An 8,280-nucleotide genomic window follows, 5' to 3' on the forward strand; every position below is an offset into this window, starting at 1 on the left:
TCACAGCCCAAAGGTCAACATCAATACAAATTCAAACTGAGCTGCATACATAAAAAGCAGTACAGGTTGTTGTTACCTATTGTTGTCATGCTTAGAGGGTCTACTTTCAAATTCTTAATAACAAGCAGAGGATAAAATTTACATCTCAAATCCTGCATATATTTAGTCTGTTGCATAGGACAATTTAAGAATTCACTTCTCACACCCTCTTTTTCACATTTGACATTTCTCAACCACAAAACCAAAAATAATAACACCACAAATGTTAGAAGACAATGTACACTTGTTATGTGTATGTGTAGTATTGCCATGACAACTGCCCCCCGCTTCATTATTTATGGAATCAAATTCACTTGAATATTGCTACAATAATAATACACCACACTGTGCATGACATTGACAGAAATGTACACTTTTGGTTATTCTTATGCCTGCATGCAGAGCTCTCCATCAAAATGTAATTAAATTATGAACTGATAAACATCAGGCCCGTCACGCTTGTTTATTTATCCATTATTTGAGGCAGAGAGCTTCCACCCTGTGAATAAGAAACAGGGCGGACTTTGCCTCCCCCACAATTCTCCTGCACTTGTGAGCACCACAAGGGGAGAAGATGGATTTAACCATTGTTTTATACATTGCTCTGGATGGAAATAAACAAATAATCTATACATTATTTTAAGATAGCAGGTGGTGAATCACCATACCTTCAGCCATCCAGTATGAACAAGGTGTTTACTACTGGCAGAATAAACTATTTGTTAATAATACTGAAAAATAATGAAAAATAATAATTTAATTATATATATATATATATATATACATATATATGCAATATAATATATTTTTCTATTTAAATGAAACAACAGCAACAAGGCTATTTCCTCATATTAAAATACATGAAAATAACTATGTTTGACCCTGCACCTTTAACCTCTAATTCAATTTTAGAAATCACCTTTTTCAAGATTGTTTGCTCTTTCAAGATTCCACTCTCTTGTTATTGGCTTTTGTTGATGTGTTTCTTCCTTTCTACACACATACAATTGGAGACGTATTATTTCTTTGGAGAGAGGGGGGGGGGGTTTACTGCCAAGTCCAGCAACAATTCAGTCACATCTTTTCTTCAACTAAGTTTAAAATGAGATGTCATTATTATACTGTATGTCTAAAAAATGGCATAATTGCAGTGGTTAGAGCAAATTATGACATTTGTGGGTAAACGTTCTGTAAACTGCCATTAGAGGTGAGGAGGCTTTTTCTGTGCACTTTAAAACAGCATAGGGAGCAGGTGGAGTGGCAACAGGTTTTAGCCATAATAACCTTTCCATTTACTTACACCCCCCATCTCCCATTTTTATTTGTGGCTGAAGTGCTTTAACAGTTCCTGCAGTTAGGTGGTCGATTTATCTTTCTTTCTGTATGAGGCATATTCATGGAATTCTTTTCATTAGAGAAGGACTTAAAGCAAACAGCAATTAAATAATTAAAAAAATTACACTTTTCCTTGCAAAAGCAGCTACATAGATGAGAAGACTGAAGAACAAAGGTAGGACGAAGACTAGAGAGAAAAACAAGCAGGTTTTCTCTGACTAATGGTGAGGATACATACATGGTGTATGTATAAAGCTCACTAATAAACATATTCTAATAAAAACCAAAGTGAAAAAATGGCCAGGTGCCATTTTATGGGGGCGTCTTTGTCAGGAATAGTTGCCAGGCAACTAGTGGAGAGTCCAGGATCCTGATCAAGACGTAATACAGCACATAACCTCTGTGAATTTCAAATAGATATGATGCAGTGTGTTGAACCAGCCAGGCTAACTGTTTTCAATCTTTGTAATATAAGCTATATTAACTGACGGCTAGCTGTAACATCATATTTAACCCACACACATGAAAACGGTATCAATAAGAAATCCAAACAGGCATATTTCCCAAAGTGTCCCCTAAAGTGGTTAGCACTGTTCCCTGACAGCAAGTAGGTGCTGGGTTGTGCATTTTCCCCCTCTGCCTGCATGAGTTTTCTCTGGATCCTCTGGCTTTCTCCCAGACTCCAAGGCCGTACAGGTTAGGTGTACTGGTGATTCGAAACTACCCAAATCTGTGAATGTTTGTGTGATTTGTTGTCTGTCTCTATGTCCAGCCTGTGACCTGCCTATGCTGCACCCTGCCTCTCACTCAATGTGACCTCATAACGCCTCAGCTCCCCCAGTGACCCTCTATAGGATAAGAGGTATAGATGGATGGATGGACAACATGCTAAGTGGATATATTCAGTGCACATATGCAAAATTAAGGTGGATCTCTTACTGTTGAATTTCTCCTTAATTAACATTAAGAGCTCTTCATCTAAAGAGTCTTCCATCGTCGTGGTCACTTTTCTCAGATATGGTACATTAAAACAATTACATAAGCAGAATGGCACTCTGTCCTCAGTGAGAAAAAGTGTGTAATGTGGCCCTCTGGCTGATTACTCACTCCACTGTACACTACAGCCATAATGAGAGTGGAGTGCAGGGCTTGCTGATGTTATGAACTCCAGCTGGACTTTTGATTCAGAGGTCTACAGCACTGTGTTAATGTTCTCCAGTGTGATAATTATCTGCTTATATCTGCTACTGAAACCTTTCTTTTTAATCATCACTTGAAATGATTGCAAATGTTAATATCACATCAATAATTATCTGGTGAAATTTAAAATATCGACATTTGTGGAATGACATGTTAATGCTATATTTCTACTCAATGTTAGTGTTTTATTTATGTTTATAAGAAGGCTAAAAACATGTGCAACCACATCTTTGGAATGTGTGTGTGTCTGTGGGGGGGGCATCAATAGTCAATTTGCAGCTTGCCCATTTTTAGTATCCTGTCATCATTCATCACTGGACTTGACCTCAACTCTTATGCCTCCACTGGCCTTTGTCTCAGATACAGACTTGATGATTCACAAGCAGCAGTTATAATACCTCTGCCAACCTAATAAATTTCACGCACTGAGATAAAAATGCTGATTTTGCTTCCCTCAGACCCTGCTCACTGCTCCACTTATGAGACAAGGGGTAGTAGACAACATTTCGCGCCCATGCACTTGAGCATCATTCTTCTGAGCAGCTTAGCAGCTTAGCCAGTGTGTGACAGCTGGCGATGAAACACTGTATGTCTATTATAACAGAAGGTAGGGTTACATTTTCAATTATGCACTATATACCTACCTTGCACATTATAGCATCATAAAAGGTGCTTCAAGAGACTTGATAATGCAATATAATGTCTTAATGGCATTTACTAGGCTATTTTACTTGAGGAAGACAATTTAACTTCCACTCAATATGCACAATTTCAGTCATTACCCTGGCATTTACAACGTTAAATATATGCCTTTGTAACTTCTTCATTGATTGATTACAGGTTCAACTCTGTTTAAAAGGTGGTTATTAGAGGAGGAGCTGGTGTTATTGGAATAGAAAATATCCTTAGGCATCAGACAAAGGACTGAGTGCTTGTTTGAGAAAACACGATCCTGTTCGTCATCATACCCGTCCTAAAGCAGCAACTCTGCAGTCATGATGATGTCCACCCTGCAATACTGGAACAGTCCCATAATGAGGATCTAGTTGGCCAAAGGCTCAACTCTCCTGTTATGACCATGTTCATAGCACCATATCTATGAACTCTCCAAATGATCAAATAAGAGAAGGCCTTTTCACACTAATGAGGCCATGTTGGAAAGAGCTGTGACACCTGAAGAAGTGGTGAGATTTAAGCTGTGAAACCAATGGCCAAAAAGGCACTTAGAGTGATCTTGGGAGTTGCTCATGATATATCATTAGGGAAATGCAGTCCATTATCAAAAGCCTGAGACACTGCAATTAACCATCCAATCATTTATTTAGGCTCTATATAAACCTCATAATCCCCATATAGATAGTTAAGCATGGGTACTATTAACTAGACCTGTCAGGACTCAGGAGACTCATCTGGCTCATCTTCTAGACCTCCATTTCTATACATTCCTGCCTTCTAGGCAGCCAGCTATGCTTTATCACCATCAGTGAGACAAATTGTTAGGTTCTGTCAATGCATCCACCCTCCCTTTCACTGTGATGTCTTTACAGTCAAAGTCATTTAGTGTCCATTTATGTAAATTAGCCCTAACCACAAACAATGGGAACTGAAATTATGCATAAGAACAGGACATGCCCACCATACTGCAAATCATAATAGAAATAATATTAATTGACTTTGCATTATTTTATTATCAGTAGTAATACAATGGATATATAAAGTACTTCAAAGGGATGGATAATTGCAGCAAGGCAAAAAAAAATTACCATGGACAGGAAATTATTTTACCAGCTAACATAAAAATAACAGAGCCATTAAGGAAGTAAAGGGGAAGCAATAACCAGAGTTAATTAATATTTAGACATCACTTTCCAAAAGGATGGCACTAGAATTTTTGTCTAATAGGCTGATTCACTTACATTATGTTGCTGTTTTACAAATGATTTTGGAATAGCATGTACACATTGTGGAAACGGCAAAGGAGATGAATGAGGTCTCACAAATCAGGGAACTGTTAGGCACCTTTTCAGCCATTGTGAATGTTCCATTAACAGTAAGCTGAGTAAAACACAACAGTAAGTTGAGTAAAACACTGAAGCATGAAATATCCAGCAGTTGGCAGATGTGATACAATGTTGTTTCTGCAAAGTAGAATCCAAGGAGTTTAGCCAAGTCATCCTTATTAATGCAGTAAATGACATATTAACACATCTTCCACAGTGTGCTATACATCAGGGATAATCATATATTTTAATTAAATGTTTTTTTTTGTTAATAAAGAATTCCTTTAGTGGAAATTTCCTTCAGGTTTCCTTCAGACACAACTGAAACATAAAATGACTAATTATAGTACAATTTGAAAATGCATTTGCTGCTAAGTGATTAATCAAGACCTGTAGTGCCTCCTGGTTAACCTATTAGAGATCATGTTAAATTTTAATGTTTAGTTATAAAAGTTAGTTATAAAAAGACCTTCACTTAAATATTTATGAATTTTAATGATTTAGGGGCTGGTTTAGGTTTTCATTTGAAGAATGGCTGTTGCTTCCACAGCTGCCTTTAAAAAACAAAGATCTTAACTGTCAATTACAGCTTTTAAATATCTTTGAAATAACCTAATATAAACATGCTATTAGTGGTATACAAAACTGTTAGGATAAAATACAATAGTCTAGACCTGTCATACAAAAATACACACACATATGTATACATGATGATGTAAACTGGCCACAGCACTGTCACAGGGTGTATACTAGTGGTCTATACGTTGTGCGCTTAACAAATTAACTTGAATTTCAAAACAACAATGGAGTTATTAATGTTTAAACACCTGCTCCACTCAATCAAAGTTCAAAAGATCTGTCCTTTTTCTTCATTGTTGTCCCTCATCACTCCCTAATGTTTTTGGTTTTATGCAATAGCATTAACAGAAACTGTTTAGAAAACAGTGGCACACAAGCACTGCAAATATAGTATCATTTAATCCTTATTGCCTTATGCATCCACTGAACAATGTAAATACAAATTTACACAAACAGCCTCCCACAAATCCCAGATCTGTAATGTTGATAATGATTATACATCACTATACTGAGCCCCAATACGTGAGAAGACACTGAAATCGATATGAACTGTGGATCAGCTTCTTCCCTTCCATGGCAGAGAGAGGATCTATTATGGAGAAATCATGATTTATGTCAGCAGCAGGAGGGATGTCAGATTGAGCAATGGATGGAGGTATGAGCCAATAATGATAAATGCACTCACCACATTCTCACCCAGCCACCCAGTACATTCTTCTGTGACCAGAGGTGAAGTTCTTCAGCACTTCTTCGAATTCATCTTCTCTCCATCCCTGCACCATGTGGTTCTAGTCACACCTTCATGTGGTTCCACATTCTTCGTTCTTATCAGATTTAGCCACCTCTTCTCCTTTGTTGTATTACTCATTTGTAGTTGTCTATTGTGTGTGATCTGTCTATGTGGAGACTGGTGCTATTGCCCGTGATGGATTCCAGTGATACAGCGCTTTAGGGAACAAGGAGCAAGGCAGTCACCTTTAAGCTGTGGCTGAGCAATCAGTCTGTGTCAGACATCCCCCATATATGCAGCACGGGTCAGACAGTGAACAAGAGGAAGAGGAATGACCAACATGGTGTACAGAAGGAGATCAAACACGCTAGATAAAGATAAAAATAAAGAAAGAACTGAGGTGAATAAGCACCAAGCAAGCACCATCTTGGACTGAAAAAATGCATATGCATTGCAATGTAAAAATAGAAAAAATATTAACAGGAACGCTTTAGTTTTCTTTCTCAAATAGTGCATGTTATAATTAGTACATTGATTATCCTTTGACATCTAAATATGTTGAGAAACAGAAAACATGACACAAAGTTATTGGCAAAATTTGGAATACAAATATAAATATTAATGGGTTTGACTCTTCTGGAGTTAGTAATGATTTTACTTCAGTTTAATTACTATTGTATTGAGTTCTGCATCAGACTAAATGCACTAAGCATCACTTAGCATTACTATCAAACTAAACTTGATATTATTTCATGAGCTCTATTAATAGCTTCTGAAAATAAAATCTCAGTTATTGCCAAGGCCGTCCTAACCTGTGTTTACATGTTCTTTCATTTTGTGTTTCCTCTCCTATACCAAAGCAGGTTAGGTAAGCCATTAACTCTAAAATTAATTTTAAGTGTGAGTGAGTGATTATCTATGTGTGATCAACTGCCCAATGTCTACTGCCAAATTATATCATTTAATGGCAAAATCTCTCTTACTTATGTTTCATTAAAGCTAACTCTTCTGCACACATTCAGCAGGTTTCTATTGTGGATGTGTGGTGGGATCATTTTTTCATCACATGGAGGTAGGAGGGCATGAGGTGCCTAGTGTGTAACTGACGGAGACAGATAGCAGTCAGACGTGATTAGTTCTGGCTTGGTAAGCAGTCCATCGAAGGCAAGGCTGACAGAAGAAAACACAAGTCTAAAGGCAGCAGCACAAAGACCTTAGCTGGACACAGGGGAAACAGTTATCACATACAGTTACCTTCCATAAACAATACACTATTACCTCATCTATTTTGTCCTGACATTTATAGAATTGAGTAACTCAGATATAATGAAATGATGATATTTACATTACTTTTCACCCTCCACATACTGTGTAATGTGTCACTAAACCTGAGCTACATGGATTGACTTTGTTAGTTTGCTCTCTATGACTCGAACAACCATGCATTTACAAATAGAAATGTATCAGGTTATTTCAAAATAAGAGCAATACAATATACTTAACATGCTAAGGTGCATGAGTAAATAAGTTAGTCAAAGCCACCTATCCCAATTCCTTATTTACTAAAATGGCACACAGATAACTTCCTGCTTTTAATCTTCTAGCAAAGAGGATTGTCCACAGAAACCTAAGAACTGTGTTGGAAATGTTAGTCTTTGAGTGAATTAGCTATATTCATTTTGATAACATGAAAATAAAATACTTCAAAAACATAACCTAAATTATTTTGAATAAACAATGACAGTCACTTAATCCACTCAGTACTAAATTGTAATACTTATTGAACCATACAAAACATCTCAAAATCGCTTATATCGCTGGATACAAGAAAAATATTGCAATAATGGTCATTTTTAAGGTAACCACTGATTCCAAAAAACAATGACACAACTTTCAAAACTAAAAGGCCTTAAAAATAGTCAATTTCTAATAAGTGCATCTGTTAAGAAATGAATATGGAGTTGAGCTCCAATAAAAAATTAGGATTCACATATACAACTGTAGACTGAACAACAGCAGAGGTACTGGTGCACAAACAGCTGACAAAATGTCTGTGCTGAGCAGGAACATGATCTAAATACTAATCAAACATCATTTACAGCTGGCTTTATTTGAGGCTCCTGAGAGACTGTCCCGTCCTGCTTTTTCGCCATGGTAACCAGGGATTCATTTCAGAGGTGTCATGCTGCATTATCATCTCACCAGCTCATCCACTCCCCTCCGCCCTCTGGCTCGCTCGCTTTTGTCCCCCCTCTGTTCAGACTCCTCAATCTCAAACCTGCCCAGCATCCTGGAAGGAAAACATCTCCTACCTTTCTCCAGCTCGGATAATTCTCCAGCATGATCTCTCACTGCCTTACAAACACACACGCACAACAATGACACTTGCGAGCACAC

Source organism: Mastacembelus armatus, chromosome 14 (genome assembly GCF_900324485.2).
Source record: "Mastacembelus armatus chromosome 14, fMasArm1.2, whole genome shotgun sequence".
Lineage (NCBI taxonomy): Eukaryota > Metazoa > Chordata > Actinopteri > Synbranchiformes > Mastacembelidae > Mastacembelus > Mastacembelus armatus.